The 22,183-nt window shown below is 33.0% G+C and overlaps 1 long non-coding RNA gene across 1 annotated transcript; it reads left to right on the top strand.

Annotated features, from left to right (window-relative positions):
- Positions 1 to 5,340: 5,340 nt before the first annotated feature.
- LOC135322120 (uncharacterized) lies at positions 5,341 to 21,850 on the top strand. Its single transcript, XR_010382441.1, has 3 exons — positions 5,341 to 5,367; positions 20,041 to 20,091; positions 21,803 to 21,850. It is a non-coding gene; the product is annotated as an uncharacterized LOC135322120 (long non-coding RNA).
- The last annotated feature ends 333 nt before the right edge of the window (positions 21,851 to 22,183 follow it).

Below are 22,183 nucleotides of genomic sequence, written 5' to 3'. Positions count from 1 at the left end.
AACAAACTTATGGTTACCAAAGAGGGAAAGGCGTGGGGGAGGGATAAATTAGGAGTTTGAGATTAGCAGATACAAACTACTATATACAAAATAAACAAACAAAAAGTCCTACACATCATTATAAATCAGCTATACTTCAATAAAACATATTTTTGCTGTTGTTATTTCTGTTAATTCACAGTTAAAATGGATCTGGACAGATCAGCAATCCTGATTGATAATCACTGTAATTGTCTTCAATTTATTTGCCAACCACTATGGAACAATTTATAAACATATCATTATCTAATTGTATATGCTGATATTCAATAAGTTATATAGATGATCATGTTCAACAAGCAAAATGCCCAAATCAATGTTTTTCCTATAATAACATGCAACTTAGCAAGTTATTAAGGAACCTGTATTTAATCATGTCTGTCTTTCCACACTCACATACACAAAGCCATATTCAAATTCAGAATAGCAGAAAGTAAAATATGGAAGTGATTTTCAGTTTTTAAATTTATCTGTATATCCTAGAAATGCTACAACTAGATCCATAACATGTGTACACTTAATGCTTTGTTAACTTCTTTCTAACTGGCTTTGAAGGAGGAAAGAAACCTTCCAGTTTATAAAATTAAAAAATCTATAAACTATTAAATGTGTAAATATAACAGTAATGTAATATGGTTTTGTATTTCCTTGCAGTCTACATGGAGAAACCACTATTTAAAACCATGTAAGGGATAAAACTTCTTTCTGTTGCTATGTAATCCAAATATCATTCTTTTGTCCTGATATAAATCCACTTAACTATTTCTTCCAGTTCTAATTTTAAATTATAGAGAAATAGGCTGCTTGAAACATAGATTGCTATTACTGAAATATAGTTTACAGGAAATGGTGATTAGAAAAATTATACTAATACACTTAAGTTTTCTGGGAGTAAGGTACTATTTTTCCTATAATTGCTGACATACTGAAAATAGATTCACTAATTTTGCTTCTCTGGCTTCTAAACAAGTTTGAACAATGAGAAATCAGCCTGAAATTTTACTTTAATTTTTTTATAATTTTGCTTTACTTAATAAAATATGGAAATGTTTCAGTAATCTAAATAACAGACTTTTGGTAACCACAACTCTGATAAAGCTACAAAACATAACTTTGTTTCAAAAGCCACTATACTATGACATGGATTCAGAGATCATTGACACATGGGGCTATTTCTCTTCTTTCCTGGCACATGGTGAGTTCTCTAACTCCTTGAAGTTAATCATTACCAATTGAGCCAATGAAATGTGAGAAGAGTCACTTTTAGATAAGTCTTTGAGAGGCAGAACATAATTAAATCATATACTTCCACCCCTGCCGTGGAGATGTGAGTACCTGAGTGAGCAGGAGCAGAGATGTGCTCCCCCCACCACCATAACTCACAATTAATATGTATCTCAGCAAGAAATAATGTTTTACTTTAATTCATTTATGTTTGTGGATGTTTGCCTCACCACAGCTGAGCTTAGCTCAATTTATACAGAGCCCCAAACATCTACCAGAACATCCATAAGGGTATTAAACTAGATTACAAAGCTGACGAACACAACTTTGCTGAAACTTCTTCTATTGGTGTCCTTGGTAGACATGTGAATTCATTGTGACACTCAATCTAAACCCATAGATGACAGAATCTACTCAAGTCAGCGTTCAAGGCTGCGGTCATAAATGCTGGCTTACAGGTGAAATTTAGTCTTGATTTGATATTTTTCTTTAAAGTCCAATTAATTAGATATTATAAAAAGTAAAATTTTGATTGTATTTGTTTTCAATTCTCAACACATTAAAAGATATAATGTATACATATATACATTTATATATAAATATAAATGTACACAAATGTATATAACATATACATTTATCAATAAATATAAAAATACAAATTTATATATATACACAAGTGTTTATTTCCTTGAACTCTCCTTTCAGAAGCACAGAAAAGATTCAGTCAAGGTATTATTCTCCTTTCTGTAGTCTAAACTTTGCTAAATTAACATGTTTTTATGGTGGTCTTTTGGGATGTACATGGTTAACAATATTATTGACAGTATTTTTTAAATGTATGGAACCACATTAAAATGTCTCCATATGATGTGTAAAATGTATGCTTTATTTTCATGAATTTAGAAATACTATAGGAATTTTGTAGAAAACTCCAATTGTTATTGTCCCAACAGAGCAAATTTTTTTACAAATTAAAATTAATAAAAATCTATCTAAGATTTGACAATGATTGTAAAAACATTATTAGCAATTTTGTTGAACTAAGACAAAAAACATTTCATAGAATAAATGTTTTTGTTAAAAATGTATCTTTAATACTCATTTAAACGTTACTGAAATATTAACAGAACCCCCTAGATCCATGCAATTATAACCATCTTCACTAATCTTTATTATTCTGTCCACTCTTAATCATATAAAATTATAAATTATACATATTTTTCAGTTTTGTTATTATGGAAGTTTACTGCATAAAGGATTGAACATACTTTATTTAGCAGTTTGGAACTTCCATCTGTACTCTTGCCCTTTTCCCCTCAAAAAAATATATATATTTGTTGTGGTCCTTTTAGTGAAAATGAGCCAATTTTCCGTAATCAGAAAATTTTTGCTTATCTGAAACATCATACACCCCAGTAATGGCAAATTACTGAAGTGCTTTTGAGTTCTTTCTGCATTGATGCTCCTTTTTTTTTTTTTTCCAGAGCTATCATCTATCTGAGTGAAGTATGGTACATTCGATAGAGTAATTATGAATAGTTTTTAGTCAGCTCTAGACATTAAAGCTTGAAGTAGAGAGGATCACACTGGTGCTGGGGCAGAAGTGTATGTGCATACAATCCACATGGGCAGAACAGTGACTGTGTCTAAAATGTTATTGTTTAACTTTTGAAAATGTATGTTTGTATATTTAACTTAACCATGTTGACATGGATTTTGAAACAAATAAGAATCTATGTCAATTATGTTCTACTTTCTGCCTAAAATTAATAGGGGCTATCAGAAACTACTACTACACACTTACATTGAATAAGTACTCTTTGAGATTGAAGACATGCCTACTTTTATTCATCAAAATCTTCTCCAAGCCAGTATTTTTGCTTCCTTCTCATCTTTTTGTTTTTTATTTTTATATAAATGTACAATCAAACATAAGGGCTCAATGATAATTATTCTTAAACCAAAATCATTGGTTTTGATAGGTAGTCTACTAAAATCAGCAGGTTTCTATCAAATTACTTCATATAGTAAGTCAGTTCATTCAGCTACTTAGAGGAACAGTTTGCTCATAATTAATCCTGGCAGGTGCACTAAGAAACCAAGTTGCTTAAAATCAGATAATCCATGAGAGGTATATTGATTTTTTCCCCAGTGTTGTAAAGACTATTGAAAATTTCTAAGCCCAGCATTTCACTGTCCACGTTTTTGGTGTAACACCTCTGATTATTCAACCGAGAACCTGCTTATGAAGTAGAACAGGAGTAGAACCATTTCACAAAAAAGGAGAAAGTATAAGTCTGTATTCCTGCATGACCTAATGCTGATACAACGCTTGGGAGAAAGCATGCTATAAATATTTATTTAAATTTATTATTTAGTAAATTGAAATTTAAATATTAATTACGTAAATGAATATAACCCACTTTTACCTAATTGTTTTAATGATCTTTAATTTCAGTAAGAGTTAGTGAAGTTCCTAAACTGGTAAGATCTTATTCTGAAAGCAAAATACGCTACATTCCACCAGTGTGTAAGAATAAAAGCAATACTAAAAACCAGTTTTTCAGAAGTCCAACCATGCCCTGCTCTCCAGTTCCTGTCCCAAATCTAGATGAGACATATGGAATTTAGGGACAACTTAAAAAAAGAAATATGAATTAGTTATATATTGCTGGGTAACAAAACTTAGCAGCTTAAAACAACACTGATATTTGTGGGTCTGAAATTTGGCAGTAGCTTAGTTGGATGGTTCAGTCTCAGACTCTAACGAGGTTGTTGTCAAGATGTTGGCCTCCACTGCAGTCATCTGAAAGCTTATTTTAGGCTAAAAGTTTCGCTTCCAAGGGTTGTTGGCAGAAGTCTCCAGTTCCTTGCCACATGGATCTCTCCACAGGGATGCTTGAGTGTAGTTATGACATGACAGCTTGTTTCCACCAGAACAAAACCTCCAAGAGAAAGACATCATAGAATAAGTCACATTGCCTTTTGTATCCCATTCTCAGAAGCCACATTTGTGGTTCATTTCTGCTATGTTTTATTGATCATACAGACCAAACCTGATACAATGTGAGTGGAGACTACTACACAATGCATTGAATACCAGAAGTATTTTGTTATTACTGAGAGTTATCTTGGAAGTGGGCTAAAACAACATTCAGTATGTAATATCTCCTCCCATGGATTTTATAAATCTTATTCTAAGATAAAAATGAATAATTAGGACTCATTATTAGAATGAATACTTGGACCAAATTAGTTTATCACTTACAAAACTGTCTTCACTGATTAATCTATAATTGTGACCATCATTTATGTTTGGCTTTTGACTTTTATCTACATTTGCAAGAATTACTATAACTGTAAAGTTCATTGTCACATTTTTGAAGACATTATCCATTTTACAATTTTGCCTATGAAATATATTTCCAAGTCAGAAATGTACTGTGTAATTTTGCACTAAGAAGTTTTTTATTTCTCTGAGGACTTTCTGAAGAACACTAGGTAATTTTTCATGTTTATCTCATTTTTTCTCTTGCTGCCTAGAAGTTTAGAAACAAATGTGAACATCAGTTCCTTTGGTTAAGTTAACACACTCTTTGAATGCTTATTGTTTCTTTTTCTTTTTCTCTTTTTTTTAAATCTCAGATATTTGTTTTTATACTATTTGTTTTAATATGATTTTGAAATAGAGTAAGCATATACCACATGCTCTGTATAGAATTAATTACAGATATATTTGTTGTAGAAAACTGAGAAAGAACAGAAAAGTAGAAAGTAGAAAGAAGAAAATAATACCACTCTTTGTTCTAACTAGAGTGAAAAACTATTACAATTGTATGGTGTAATCACTGCTTCTTTTATGATAATAATCATTTCATCGACTCATTTTTGTTGTTGTTGTTACTATTCACCTAAAATATCTTGTAAACACTCTGGTTTCAATTAGGAAAAGTAAAAAGCTTGGACCTCATCATCCTCATTCTTACGACAAGCTGGGCAAACTGAAAAACAACAACTTTTCTTGGACCCATTAGAGAAAAGAGGTTGCAGAGGAAGCTACCATCCTGAAATCTGGAGAGACAGATACCTCCAGGGAAACACAAGGTGTGAGTAATTGCTTATCTTGAGAGGGTAGCTAAAAGTCATTCATACAAGCCAGTAGAAACATTAAACTACAAATTTTGATTAGTTGCTGGAGGACAAGTATGAGCTAAGGTGAGAGTAAAACCCTCTGGGGGCTGTATTCACAGGGCAGGGGGCACAGTTCTGCGGATTTTCCCCTAGGAACTTCGCGAGGCTCGCACAGGGAAGACTGGGAAGAATGTGGAGAAAGCCTCCCGTGCCTCCCACCAAGAGCTCCGGCGAGAGAGAGGGATGCGTGTCACCCTGAAATCCACCAGACCAACCACTCTCTCCCTTACAGGCCAATCACTTAATCCCCGAAGTTTACACATCACCAGAGATCACCAGTGTCGTTCTATCTCAAATGTAGAAAAAGAACTCTGCTCTGCCGATTTTCAGCACTGTCTCATCTAGAGGGAAAAAGCCCTAATATGAAGAGAGGGCTTCAGGGACACAGACTGGAGAAACGGGAGCATACCCACTGCAGCCTGGGAATAAGTTAAGGCGTAGGGAGAAAAAGGCTGAACCTTGAAGGAGGGACAGAAAACTTGTGAAGGCCACTCTCCCAAGACTAAAGATTGAGTTATAACTCATGACTAGAGAACACCCCCCCTTCATATCTTACCACCATATTAATAAAGTCCAGTCACAATAACAGAGGATTACAGAGAAGAGCTTTTTAGAAACTTGGAAGAGCAGTACATAGAGAAGCCTCAAGGCCAAGAAGGGAAAGATAAGTAAGTTTGGGAGAGAAATTTTAAGCCATTCATCCACCTAACTACCACAGACATCAACTATGTCTCAGCCAGATAAGCATAATTCCTCACACTAAAGTTCTACTAGCCTCATAATCCACAATGCATCTAGTTTCTAATGAAAGAAATATCCAAGGCACGCTGAAAGGCAATTCAAAAAAAAAAAAAAAAAAAACCAAAGAGACAAAGAATTCACTGAACCAGACTCAGATATGACACACACACTGGAGTTACCAGAGTATAAAATCGTTTTATTAAAAGATGAAAAAATTGATGATACGTCTAACTATGTATCTATTTACCTGAGAAAAATATATCTATATCTTCACTTATTCCTGTATCTATGTTCAATATGTAAGTGGGCAAAAAAGTCACTCTAGATAAAGAGTAAAAGTGGCCTGTTGTATCCTGGTTTAGTTTATATTCCTTCCAATATATTTTTGAAGGAAACATGAAGAAACTACACACTTTCTGTGACTATAAAGCAAGCTCATATTAAGAAGATTGTTTGATATCTTTCAGAATTTTATCTTCAAAACAACAACTATTCTAGAGAGAATAGTTCATATTCTCAATGTAATATTTACATTGTATATAAATTATTTGGAGTTACAAAAGCATTGGTAATCATGTTTGTGTTAACTATAATATGAATATTCATGTTTTATAAAAAGAAAATAACATTTTTATAATATTAGTGTATATGCCTCTAAAATATATATATATAAAATGTATACATTTCTATGTATATACTTATCCTGTATATACCATAACTTTATACAAAACAGGCTGGGAGATATAGGAATAACCACTGTTTTACAGTTTAAAATTTCCTCTAGCAACCTTTCTAAGATATTTTTATTGAAGCATAATCAGTTTACAATGTTTTGTCAATTTCTGATGTACAGCACAATGCTTCAGTCATACATGAACATACATACATATATTCATTTTCATCTTCACCATAAGTTAGTACAAGATATCAAATATAGTTTTCTGTACTATAGAGCATGAACCTGTTGTTCATCTATTTTATATACAACTGTTAGTATCTGCAAATCTCAAACTCCCAATTTATCCCTTCCCACCCCTTCCCCCGCTTGTAACCATAGTTTGTTTTCTATGTCTGTGAGTTTGTTTCTGTTTTGTAAATAAGTTCATTAGACTTTTTTAAAAATTCCAGATATAAGTGATATCATATGTTATTTTTCTTTCTCTTTCTGGCTTACTTAACTTAGAAGATTAATCTTTGACAAAGGAAACAGGAACATACAATGGAGTAAAGACAGTCTCCTCTAGCAATCTTAATTGCCATGATCAATTGGAAGTTGAATCCATGTAAATAGCCTCCAGGATACGTAAGTCGCTTTCATGAGATCCCAGGGGAACCACTACTTATATACAATCAAATATGTTTTCTACAACAGTGGAAAAACACCTCGGCAATCAACCTAAAAATAAATATGATGAATTCTCAACATTGATTTAACTTTCCTCTTTGATATTATGGGGGCAATCATACTACCAAAGCTCATACATAGAGTTTTTTTATTCATTTATTTCATTAATTCATTATTCACATGTACAGTGTTCCTCAAGTTGAGCAGTGACAAGCAGTATCTTAGATGCTTTGGATACTTCAGTGAACAAGCTCCTGCCATCTTCAACACAGTATAAGTGTTCCATTGGGTATGTGTGATAATTTTCCAAGAGATACTCAGGCACACACAGCTTAAAGGCATTGATTTTGGGATATCCACTTTTGCCTCTTCTCTCATCTAAAACTAATTCTCCTGAGAAAACATCTGTGATTTTTGTCTTTTCCTATTTCTCCCCCACAAATTTCCATGTCCCACATCCTAAAAGGAAGATATATTTCTTACACATTCCTTAATATTAACAGAGTGCTTTGCCCAAGGGTATAAAACCCCCAGTATGCAAAAAAAAATAACAGTTGAAATATTGGTATCAGTAGTTAGAAAGTGAATGACTTTAATGAATAAGTAACAAACCATTTTGTAAAGCAGCAAGTTTCCAACTCTTTGCTTTCAAGAAAATTGAAGGAGAACACCACATTTTCAGCTAATAAACCATTAAAAATAATTTTTAGTGATAGAACACTGTGTAATTTTTCACATATAATTCATACGGTGACCAAAATACGTAAGAAAATTCCTTCAAATTCCAACTACTTTTTTCATGTACATAAAACTTCTCAGGACTCAAATCTATACATTTAAAACAAAATATAGTAAAATAATTAACAGTGAAATCTTTACCATTCTAGTATGATATATGAACTAAGTGAAGTAAAAATCAATCCTTTAAAATACATTCCAAAGTAATAATTTCATTCATTATAATTGCTCTTTAAATTAACTATTAATTTAAATTAACTTTTATAACATAATAATTACTAAATTAATATATAGTAAATATGGTAGTAATATCAACTATATACTGATAATAGTTATAATATTAACTCTGTCTCAAATAGTAAATTTTAACATGGAGAGGACTATAATAGGAAAAGATGTATTGGAGAAAATGTGTAACACAGAAACATGTAATATATTACATTATGGTAAAATTCTTTGGGTGAAATAGTATGGAAAAATAGATCAAAGAGAATATAATCTCAAATTAAAACTAAATACATAAAATATATAAAAAGATGATACATATGATTTTCTTTAAAATGTCAATATTTAGAATAAGATGGAAATTACATCCTTTGACATTATTGAAAACATAATAAATATGTTAGATATCTATTTATAAATGTAAAGGAGGTATATACATTTATAAATTATTTTAGTGACAACATAATGAAATGTTTGAAAACCACTAAATTAAACAATTGCCTTTAAAGTGGTTACCTACAAAGGGAAATGAGATTTTTTGGGACAATACTGAGAACTGATGTGGTTGTAGATTGCCTAGCACAGTGTAAGTAAACAGTATATTTTCTCTCTTACCTATTCTTGATATTTAAATATAAATCATTAAAATTTGAGACATTTTAGATTTCTATAATAGAGAATAATTCTACAACAATGTGATTTATATCTATTAGGTAGTGCCTATATGATTCCATTGAATTAGATTGATATAGTTTTTAAAATTTTCTTTTCAACTGTTCTTTCAGTATTGAGAAGGAACTGTAATTAACAGAATTCAAAATTGATACTTTACATGGTGTGTTAGTAAGCGTTCTCCAAACAGAACCAATTGGATGCATATATAGAAAGAAACAGATTTATTTTACACAATTGTTTCACGTGATTGTGAAGGCAAAATGAGTCCAAAATATGATGGCAGGCAGTGTGTTTAACAGGCTGAAGACAGGCAGTCTGCTGGTGAACCAGGAGGAGTTGATGTTGCAAATGAAGTTCAAAGGGAGTTTGCTGGCAGAATTCTCTCTAGCTCAGAAGGAAATTAGCCTTTTCTTATGTTGTCTTTCAACTGATTGGATGAGATCCATTCACATTATAGAAGGTAATATGCTTTACTCAAAATCCACTGATTTAAATGTAAACATTATTCAAAAACACCCTAACAGAAGCATTCAGAGTAATAGTTGACCATATATTTGAGTGCCCTGGCCCAGGCACATTCACCATAAAATTAATCATCAACCATGGCTGTATTAGATTATTCTCAGAACAATTACCTAAGGTAGATGTAATAATATTCATTGTACACATAAGGAAACTAAGCTATAAAACCTGAGAGACTTTCCCAATGTCAAATAAGACCCAAATGTCTTTGAATGTAAAGACTTTCTCTCCACAGTGGGAGAAAAATTTGAGATTAAAATAAATCATATTCAATAATGAACATGAACAACTGAACTGTTTGTGGATTAAAAAGTGTAAAATTCAAAGAAAAAAGAACTGATTATGTAAAGAAATCCATTTTAATTTGTTGCTTGTTTATTACTTTATATTTTATGCTAAGAGAGAATTGTGTAGACAGTTTATTCCTTCCCATGTTTGATATGCTTACATGACATCTCCAGCAAATAACTAAAATCTTAGGGATCATATGGCTTTGGTGAATGAATGCCAGGACAGATCATTCCATCCCTATACATTGCTCTCTGTCACAAAATGGCTCTTTTTAATAAGCCAAAACTTTTGTTTTCTAGTCTTAGTTCTTTTCATGAAGATATAAACAGTTGAGTATTCCTTTTACCTAAAAATTAGATGGTTAATGCGTACACCTTGACTATTTTCTTTTCTAGGTTAGAAAGCCTGACTTTTTTAAAACACCTTTATTATGGTATGGTTCCTGTACAGTAAGCTACACATATTTCAGATGAACAATTTGATGAATTTTGATGGATGTATACACCCATGAAACCGCCACCACCACACTCAAGACAGTGAACATTTCCATCACTCCCCAAGAGGTGCAAATTTCGTACTGCTGACTTATCCCTTCTCACCCCCATAACCTGCTGGTAACCGTAAGTTTGTTCTCTAGTTTTGTGAGTCTTTCTGTTTTGTAGATAAATTCATCCATGTCCTTTTTTTCAGACAGCGTGACTTTTGACAACTGTTTCAATGATATGGTTGGAAGGCCACTTATCCTTATTCCTGCTTCACCACTCCACTCACAAAGTGTCCTAATTTCAAGTGGTTTGGTTACAGCTGACACAAATTCTGCTGCAAAATTTACTGTCAGCAATTCTACATGTTAGAATTCTATATGATTACATATATTAGTCTGCTTGCTTGTGCTGCTATAACAAAATACCACAGACTGAGTGGCTTAAATAACGAACATTTATTTCCCGCAGTTCTGAAAGCCAGGAAGTCCCTGTTCAGATGCCAGCCAGTTCTGTTGCTGCTGAGGGCCTTCTTCCTGGCTTGCAGACTGCCACCTTCTGGCTATGTCCTCACAAGGAGAAGAAAGAGTGATCTCTCTTTTTCTTACTCTTCTTATAAAGTCACTAATAGAATCATGAAGCCATACCCTCATGACCTTATCTAACCCTAATTACCTCCCAGTGGCCCTCATCGCCAAATACCACCACATTGGAGGTTAGGGCTTTAATATATGAATTTTGAGGGGATGCAGTTTAGTCCATAACAACCTGTAAATTTATAGTGTCTGAATACTAAACAAAAAGTAAATAGCAAAGTCAAAAAAAAAGTATGTTCTTCTAGATTATTATAAACTTTGGATAAGCCTGTTAAAGACTTTGAAAAACATACATATTATCCAATTGTGATTGCCCCAGTGTAGCTTTATCTATCCAGCTCAGATAGAAGACATTGGTTAAATATGGCTTTCTTTAATATAATCCAAACATTGTCCTATGTGTATGCAAAAGAGAAAATAAACGTCTTATTCCAAGATAAAAATGATTAATAAACTACATACTGAGAATATGGTTTTCTAGAAGCTTATGGCTAAAATTTTGGAGATTTTTTTTTGAAATAGCAATGCAGACTGTATGGATGCCATCTATCATCATCATCATCATCATCATCATTATTATTATTATTATTATTATCTTTATCATTATTGTTATCATGGTTATATTTCTTTTTATAGTCATTTAACAAAAAAAATAAGTTCAATAAATATTGATGAATTCAGAAGATAACTAGAAATCAAGTAGTTTATATAAAAAGAAAATACAAGTTTAAATATTCTAACTAAACCAGTAAAGGTTTATGTTTGCAGTTTTAGGAATATAAAATTTTTTCCATGTAATGTCTTATTTTAACACTCAAAACTATTCCAGAACTTTGGCAAGAGGACGATAGTGTGCTTTTTTGAGAAATAAATTAGTTGAGATTTACCCAAAGTGTCATAAGATTTTTCAATTCCAGTTCTCAGAATTTCCATTTTAATAGGTGTTATGAAAAAGTTCTTTCTTATATTGGAAATAAATAACAGATGACTATCTTAAGATTCTTGAACTTTGATAGCTTAGGAAAATGAATGTTTTATTCAACTTTCTTGCCTATTTGAGGTCCGAGGGTCAAATTGCTACAAAAAAAAAAAAAAGAGACCCATCTAGCTGATAGCTAGTTTATACTCTCAATAAAGCAAATGAGCAAACTGGAGTGAAATGTTGCCTAGAATTCTTCAGAAAATATCCAAAATTCCTATAAAAATAGAGGGCTATTGCAACTATTGCAACAGCTATGGATTATGAAATTTAAGTTTTGAAACTATCCTAAAGATTAAGTGCCTACATGGCCTTTACTTAAATGAAACTGTATAAAATTCTTATAATAGTATTGTACTGCCATTGACATAGATATATGTACTTCAATCAAACGCAAGTAAATAGTACTATTAAGTATAATTATCCTTAGTATCTTGTTGTAAGACATATAATGGAAAACGCTCATATTACAACATGTACTTATTGAATTAGTAAACTGCTTTTTATCCTGGGAGTGTGACTTGGATACCTTCTTGATGCTAGTGACATTTGTTCTTTTGTCCAATATTGAGAACATGTTATAAAAAAATCTCAAAACTTTTTATATACACAAAACTCCAAGAATATTTTTTTCTGTTTTAGTTAGCTTTTGTGTGGCTGTTTTTTGGTTTTTTGGTTTTTTTACAGGAAACTTAATTATACATGAAAAAAATAATAACTACAAATATCAATAAATAAACTCTAGCCCACCAGCTCAGAGCAAAATCAAATTTAAAATATATTACTGTACAGTTCTACCTTAAGCCAGGGATTTAAAAGAGTTAAAATATGTATAGCCCCTCAATCAAAATATTTAATTTACCAAAGCAGGATGTACAGGTTAGGGGTAAAGAAAGTGACATTTATTTTTGTGAAATTTCTCATTCAAACATATTACAATTAGTACTACTTGAGTTGTCTATTGCATTGGTTATTTTTCAGATGAAGTTTTAATTTCTCTTAAAAAATTAAGACTCTGGACCTTTAAGGAATAATATTTTTAAAACTAAGTATTGTTTTCAAGCACCTGCACTGAATGTTCTCTGAATTAATTCCACAAGCCAGCCACAATCATACCCTCTCTATTAGTATCATGTATTATACTGTGTATGGCTCCTATTCTTAGGGCAATTTAGAGTTGTTATGTCCTGAATGAGTCACAGATGCTCTCTTGGTTTGAATTTAACAAAGTGTGGTTCTCTATTTCATTTCAAAAGATTTAAAATTTTTTTTCTATTTTAATAAAAGGTCACAGCATCTTATAACTTAGAGAAATAAGATGATATTGAAAGTGAAGTGAAGGGCAAAATGACATAAACTAGGGATAAAAAATCAAGCCACAGATGATATTCCAGTTCTCCAGAAAATTCCATCTAAGACAGTGATAATCAAACATACCTATCCTAATTACAAGTGTGCAGAGTTATATCACCAATAATTTGAAATACTCTAGTACAATAGGTGAGGATGGAATACCTCATCACAAAAGGAGATAACGAGGCTAGATTAAAAATGCCAGCATATCTTTGAATGTCATAAAATATAAGTACATTTCAATATGTTCTCTAGAAATAATGACTCATTGGTGTGCATGACTATATTTTCTTTTCTAAAATAATGATATTCTAGTTTCATTAAAATTCACATTTAGGGGAGGTTATAGCTCAGTGGTAGAGTGCATGCCTAGCATGCATGAGGTCCTGGGTTCAGTCATCAGTACCTCCATTAAAAATAAATAAATAAACCTAATTACTTGCCCCCCCCCAAATACAAACAAGCAAAAACAAAATTAAATGAAAAACATCTTCATTTAATATAGTAAAACCTAGCTGAGTATGCCACACCCACATTTAATAACTTACTGTATATCATTTGATTGGGTTTATATTAAATAAAGTAAGGATGTCAAACTGTGGTTATTGCAATGATGAAGAACAAAACTTTGTTCACTGAAGTAACACAGAGAACACAAGGATTTGTAAGTGCTCAGAAGCAATCTGGTGGAGAAAACAGTGAGTTTTCAAGTAAGATCAGAATAAGTAAGGACTTGATTTCTACCTGTTACTATGATTGAAAATTTATTCAACTCTCTCGGCATCACTTTCCTCATCTCTTTATTTATTCCTTCATCCAATGTTTATCATCAATCGTCTATGTATCAGAAAATGTGCAGTTTCTTGTCTTTAAGAAGCCTGGTAAGGGAGATTGATATGAAAGCAAAATTAAAATAATATAAATGCCACTGTAGAGTTATTTACATACTCCTACCTTTATTCATTCATCCAAAACATATTTATTGAGCACCTATTCTGTGGTACAGACATTTCTTTGTGCTGGAGATACAATGATAAAAGAAAATAAATCTGTACTTACATAGTTTTTGGCTTAGTGAAGGATACAGATAATAAACAAATATGTTAGAAAGAAAGAAGTTAAGCAGCTTATAACCCCTCAATCCAATATTAAACTTCCTAGAGCAAGATTTAAAGGGTAGTTATTAAAAGAGAGGGTATTTTTGTGAAAAAAATATTGTATGTTACAGAATTGTATGTATATATGAATAAAATAAATACATATAATTTATAATTAGATAGTTAATATAAATATATATTTGACAGTTATATATAAATATATATATATGGAGAACAATAAAACAGAAAAAAAGCAGAAAAAAGAGGAAATGCAGTATTAGGAAAGGCCATTACAGTAAGGCAGCATTGAGCAAGCAAGCAGAAATAAACAAGGGAGGAAGTCACGTTAAATCTAGGGAAAAATCATATGGCATTTAGAATTGCCTATGCAAAGATCTTGAGGCAGGAGTATATCCGAGGATACCAGAAACAACAGAGGCTAGTATGGCTACAGCAGAGTGAGAAAGAGGGGAGTGAAAGGAGATAATTATCTTATAGAGTGCAACCTGATGGCCCAACTCTTTACCTCTTCTTTTCTGGTCATACAGTGTAGTTTCCCTGCCTCCTTTGTAGAAGTCACCTTGTAACTGAGTTTGAACCAATAGAATGTGAGTGAAAGTTATACGTATAGACCCAATGTAGCCCCAAAATACTCCCACTCAGTAGCACCCACATATTCCTTCAGGCCTGATACAGAGGAACTTACAAACTAAGGAGAAACATGCTTGAAAATGCCAGATCACAAGCTGACAGGAGCTAGGTCATGAATCACTGCTCAAAAGAGAAATTCTCATTCATCAGTTATCCATTTTCAAATTTGAATGAGTAAGAAGTAAATTACATTGTGTTAATTCACTGAAATTTGAGATTTCTCTGCTAGAACCACTATTGCTGTCATAGCTAATAAAGAAGAGACCACTGATTAACAGGCAGTCAGATTGTGTAGGAAATTCAGGCCACAGTAAAGATCGAGCTTTTTAATCTGCATAAGAAGGGAGATCAACAGAGTTTTTGATGTAATCTGTCTTATGTTTTAATGAGATCTCCTAGTTTTTATCTATTAACTATTGTTTCACAGTTTGGGTGAGTCCTACCCTTACCAAAATTTAAATCCTAACTTCCCAACCCTTGTTCAGGTTCCCCTCAGCCCCTTTATCCTGCTTTAAAATTCTTCTTTTTCCACAGTACCTTGTCAGATTCCAACATATACTTTTGATCCATATTTGTACTATTTGTCTCTCCTGATCAGAGTGTCAGCTCCACAAAAGTAAGGATCTTTGTCTATTTTCTTCACTGATATATATCTCAATCACTTAAGTCAGTTCATTATATGTAGAATGTACTCAGTGACATTGGAGGAAAATTGGTTAAATGTAAGTTATTAAAAATACACAACTTTACTGAAATAAGATATTTATTTATCAAACCAAACCGGAACCAAAGCAAATGCAAAAAACATGCTGCCTTAAGTAAGTGCTCTAATTCCATACCTTATGCAAATATATTAAAACCTTGATTAAAGTGGTAAGACAAATTGTCCTATGAAATTGCCTCCTGTCTTCGCCTGAATTACAGTTGGCTGCCTTTCTTCTGCAACATAATTTTCTGTTGGATTCTTCCTATCATCAGGTAAAATGGTCTAGAGTTTTCTATCTTAAAAACTACCTCACTTTTCCTCATAGCCCTTCCAGATACAGGTCCTCCAGCAGTAAGACTTTACCAAAAAGCTGTCTCCAGTTCCTGCCAGTCCACCTAAAAACTTTCCAATGTCCTCTCCGAATTAGAATAAAGCTCAAGTTACTTACATGAATTATGTGGACCTGGTAGTCCCTATGGCTTGTCCAAACTCATCTCAAAGACTCCACATTCTTGACTCTTTGTACAGCAGCACTAATCTTCTTTCTGGTCCTCGAGAAGGCTGGCAGTGTGTCTGCTTTAAGGACCATTTGATTTGCTTTTCCCTTTTTTTGGAGTGCTCAGCCCTCAGACAATAACAGAATATAATTCAGGTCTCCTCTCAAATACCACTCTCCCCTGAGTCCTGCAATACTTAACCGATCTTCAGTAGCGTTCCCCCACCACAGTCACTCTCATCACCTATTTTACTTTCCTCTTATCACTATCTGCAGTTGACTTGCCTTTTTAATAGTTTTACCACTTTGGAATACAAACACAATAAGAGCAGGGACAGTTTTTGTTTTATTTATTGCTGCATCTGGCATACATAGTATTGGACAATAACATTTGCTCTGATAAGAAATGATACATAATTACAAATATTCTTCTTTGCAATTTTCAAAATTTTAGAATTGTGTAATAAGTCCTGTTTGTTATTTTGAATTGCACTAAAATTAGAGAAATGAGAAAAAATTTCTGTTTTTTCTATGTTTGATAAGCATTAGATTAAAAATATATTCATAAACATTTACACATTTGGAAGCTCAAAAAAGAATTTGGTTTTTTATCAGTAAGTGGTGATTTGTCAGATTTCTACTTTTTGAGATCAAAGTTACAGCAACGGCTATTTACAGTCTCTTGAGAGATCGCCCATCACAGATATGCACACAAGCTCTGTTGTAGGCATACTCCAAGATGGTCCATAATAATCCCTGTCTCTTGGCATTCAAGCCTTGAGAATGGGATAGACCCACTGACTGGCTTTGTTGAATAGAGTGCATGCAGCAAAGATAATGGGTCATTACTTTCACAATTACATTACTTAAGTATTGTGGCTTCTGTAATGTTAGCAGACCCTATTTTTCCCATGGATGACATGCTTTAAAAAGGCAAGCGGCCATGTTGCAGAGCCGTCCATGCCGAGGGACTGAGGTAGACCTCTGGCCAAAAACCAGTGAGGAGCTAAATCCTCCTACATAAGCTCTAAAGCAAACTCTCTTCCAGTTGAGTTTTGAGATGACTTCAGCCCACACCACACCTATGGCAGCCTGTGAGACACCCTGAGGTGGAAGACCCCAGTGAGCTGTGCTGAGTGCCTGACCCACAAAAACTGTGACACCATGAATACTTCTTATTTTGAGGTGCTAAGGTATGGGATAATTTATTACACAACAACTGATAATTGAAACAGGCTCCTTCACATTCAGAGTCCATTTTGAAATATTCTTAGAGCTTTCACTTTTGTTTTTTGGCCCTCACTCTGCATGAGTAATTAAAATGCTTTCCTCAAAATGTTTTTGTTTGTTTATTTTAAATTTAAATCCATGTTTCCTTCCATTTACACCTGGTGAAATCATAGTCACTCTATACTTAATAACACAATTATCTGATCAATCTTCAAGTTACTACTGTGAGAAGTGAGTATTATTGACCATCAAACCCTATTTGTGTATCTGTTGCTTAAGTTTTTGAAATTATAGAAACAGACGCTCGTACATCAGGTTGGAGAGCGGAGAGAAATGGCACACATTTCAGTGGCACATGGATTGAGGAGAAAGCAGAGCCCGGCATACATAAATGGGAACTTAAGAGTTGGAAGAGGTTGTCAAAAACAGTTTTCCCTAATCACTTATTTTATTATGTTTCTGTCAGACCACGCACACAGACATTTTTGAAATTGGATGCTGCAATTTGAAATGATCACATCTAGTTGCAAAGAGTTAGTGTAGTGGAATGTAGATGAAAATCAATATAGAGCCTTCAATTCCCAACACCCAGTTACTCTGGGAAAATGTCAGGTTTATTCTTTATTAGAACTCAAGCAGCTGAAGTTCATGATGTCGTCTGAAAAGTTCCTGGCACACAATAGGCATTCAAAAATTGTTGGTGCTGGAATTTGCAAGAAGTGTTGTTGTACTTCTGCTTGAGTTATACACTATGTGATATTGCTACTGTTTTCTTAATTCAATGAAATTTATGTTAAAGCATGTATCAATTTGTTTGATGTCTATCTTTTTTAATAGAGACATAATGACAAGGAACATCTGCTTCTTTAATACCATATATCTGTTTTTTTTTTTTAAAGGCAGTTAGGAGCTACTGTATAACACAGGAAACTGTACTCAATATCTTATAATTATCTATAACAGAAAAGAATCTGAAAAAGAATATATATGTAAAAATAAACAAATAAAAGAACATGTTTGTTGGGGAAAAAAAGCAAGCCAATTCGTATACAATGTATTCAATACATATTTTTAATTAAAGAAGATAAAAAAGTTACATTCACATTTTTAACATGTATTCTATCATATTAGTTTTTAAATAATTTGAAAATAGGTCAATTTCTCTTAATCTCTTACTTGTGTTCAATATCCTTTCCATTCAATACCCAATCTGTTGCTAGATTTCTGGTTTTATTGTTGTTTGTTCTTGTTTTTGGTATATGTGTGTATGTATGTGTTTGTGTATGTGTATCCCAAATCCAGTATAATCATGAACTTCAAGTATAATTATAATAGATCAATACTTGTCTAAAGAATATTGACTTAATATAACACACAAGTTCTTGCTAGTGCAGAGGGTGAAAAAAAATTGCAGGTTTGAATCAGGCAGCCTTGTGAGTGATGCCATGAGCATCATTTGTGAAATGTAAGTAACAACGGACATATCTTCTTAATTCTCAATGTCTTTATCAAAGCAAAGATAAGCTTGAATACCTTGATACATATTGAGAGGACTGAATGAGTTAATATTTGGGAAAAACATATTCAAGTATATAATCTGTCAGGGGGTAGTTGCCATCAACAAATCTTCTGTCGAACTCGCTTCCATTTATTCCTCCAGTCACGCTACCGCAGCAAAGTTACAGACACACTTTACACAGTGCTCCCTATGTCATGAAGTCTCATCTCTTTCACCTATTTGTGCCCTGATAATTTCTAAAGCTGTCTTTCAGGAACACTTCAAACAACATTTCCTATAGGTCATCTTCTCTAATATTCCTATAATCCTTACTGTTGTATGCATCCCTTTACTCAATTTTTAAAATGTCACTTTATGTATCATCATCTCTCATCACTTAATAAGCAGGTAGCATTGCAAAATGATGAAAAAATGTCTTATTTTACCTTACCTTCTCTGCATTTAGCACAGCACAAAGTAGGCTCTTAATTCATAGATGAGTAAGTAAATTAGTCATTAAGAAACTGTTTCTAGTCACTAGATTTGTGTCAGACACTTACAGTAAACAGCAAATAACCTCTTCAACTGTTCATTGGCCATAAAATTAGTTATAAACACTAAGGGTAACAAAAGAGCTACAGTGTTTTGGCATAATGGGTTACAGATAATTCTCCTTCAGAAGCTTAATTATATACATTATTGACTTCTTATCACATAAAAGAAATATAGTTCTCTCTTCTCTGATGATAAGTTTTGTGGTCTTCTTATGGCCTTTAATTTACCTTCAATTAAACAGTCAAAAGAGCAGTTAGATTTCAGGGATTTCTTTCCTGATTAGACCAGTTGGCTCTATCCTTCCACTGGGAACATTGATATAGTTTTAGATTACTTGGAAAAACTGATAATGAATTATGCTGCTCCAGGCTGTGGTTAATTAAATTGGCTACCCTTTTGTCTTTAGCATGGACAGCTGGGGCACTGGACTACAGAGGACTAATGAATCCTACTTAAGGTAAGTCCTCAAGGGATTTGAATTCCTGCTGTCAGGAAGGAATATGATTTAGATTGCAAAGTTCTCCAATCTACTAAGTAGGTCAAACTCTCTATGGGAGAATATAAAGCAATTTGGGGTTTGTTAAAATCAGAAACTATACATTTAGTTCGTTATTATATCCAACAAACTTTTTTTTTTAATACTACATTGTGAAGAAATGCATAGGAAATTCTTTGTATTTAATAGGGAAGCCTTTGGATCAAAGAATAATTCTGTTAGAAGCCATATGTCTCAGAACTCAAGGTCTTTCAGAAAAGCACATATGCCTAAACAGGTCATAAGCTTCATACTAAATATTTTAAAGCACTTAGTCAGATAGATGATTAAAATTGCCTTACCTGGTAGCAAATTACATTGTAGTGTGCATTTTTTTAATATTGTACATCTTACGTGTGCCTAATTTGGTGCTAAGGATAAATAAATATGTCGTGTCTTTCTATTCATATTTTGTTTATAATTTTTCAGCATGACCTTTGTAAATCATAAGACTACAGGTAGATATTTCCATGTGTGTTCTAACTTCTGTGAGAAGTGTATTGAACTTCTCTAATGTGGGTCAAACTAGAAATGAAACATTCTAATGAACAGTATTAATAATAATGAGTTCTTAATCACTTTTAAATGGCAGACACTATAATAATCATTTTTCATTGATTAGTTTATTAAACATTCACAAAATTGTATATGGTAGTTATTTTTATTACTACCATTTAAAAAACAACGAAACTGAGGCACAAGGGGATCAGAAATTTGCTCGTTTATGCAGTTAGTCCACAGTGAGGCAAGATTGCAAATCCACAATAACAACAGAGCCCCCCCCCTTATAGAAAACGCAGCATTGCCTCCTTTTGACAGCAAATTGGTAAGCTTCACAGAATGCTTTATTTCAGGTATAGTGGCACGCTAAATAGGATACAATACTTTACTATTCAGGACGCTCTGCGGACCAGCTGCGTCAGCATCGTCTGGTAGATTGTTAGAACTGCAGACTCTTGGCCACAACCTGACACACTTAACCAGAATATGGTTATCAAGATTTTATCAAGATGCTCAGATCCTTTGAATGCACATTAAATATGAGAAGCACTGATCCAGCACAGTGTTACTCAACCTTCTACATGTTTAAAATCACCTGGGAAAATATACATAATTAAGGCTGCCTAGGGATGAAATGAAAAAGGGATAGAAAGTCTATACTCTAAATCAGGTACTCTAGGTTTAAAAATTACTTATGTCACGTATTATCTTTGTAAACCTGGACAAGATACTTACATTTAATGTGTTTTAGAAATCTCCTTACCTACACAATGAAGTTAATGATGCCAGTTTCATAAACAGCAGTAAGAATAAAATTAAATCTAGAATGGTATGTGATTAATATCCTTGCTTAGTCCATATTTTAGCCAATTATTGGCAAGAATGGAACGGGGACTCAGGTCTCCTAATTTTTCCTCTACATCCCAAATACATTTTCTAATATTAGATTTTACATTTCTAATTAGAGTACTGCTAGTTAATAGAAATAGTCAAACATAGGGTGAGAGAAATGCAGTTTGAATGTTTCTTATAGGTTAATTATCCAAAAGCTAATCAGAATGGAAAGTCTCAAGCATATACGTATTATGCATTTAACTGAAAAAAATTTCTCTCTCTGGCTTTTTAAATATAGCAGTGATCAACAGTCCTTTTACCACAAATAGACGAATCTGAAAAGGACCCAATAGATGGTATGTTTACTCTTGTTCTCCTTAATTTTTATTGTAAAATTTAACTTCATGCCTTAGGTTCCAGAGCTATTTTATAAGCAGATTCCTGCCTCTCTCTCTATTTAATTCTCCCTCCAATCCCCCCATATACAATTTTCATTCCAGCTTTGAGAAAGAACTTGCAAATTCCTAATAGCAAAATCTTGTTTGAGGTGGGGAGGTATAGCTCAGTGGTAGAGTTCATGCTTGGAATACACAGGTTCCTAATAGCTCCATTTAAAAAAAAATCTGGTTTGAGATACCTGGCCTCCACACATGAATTTTTTACTGCATTTTACATTTCT

Source organism: Camelus dromedarius, chromosome 1, assembly GCF_036321535.1.
Source record: "Camelus dromedarius isolate mCamDro1 chromosome 1, mCamDro1.pat, whole genome shotgun sequence".
Classification (NCBI taxonomy): Eukaryota; Metazoa; Chordata; class Mammalia; order Artiodactyla; family Camelidae; genus Camelus; species Camelus dromedarius.
Note: the sequence above shows the minus strand (reverse complement) of the source record. Positions and strands in the feature narration are given on the sequence as shown.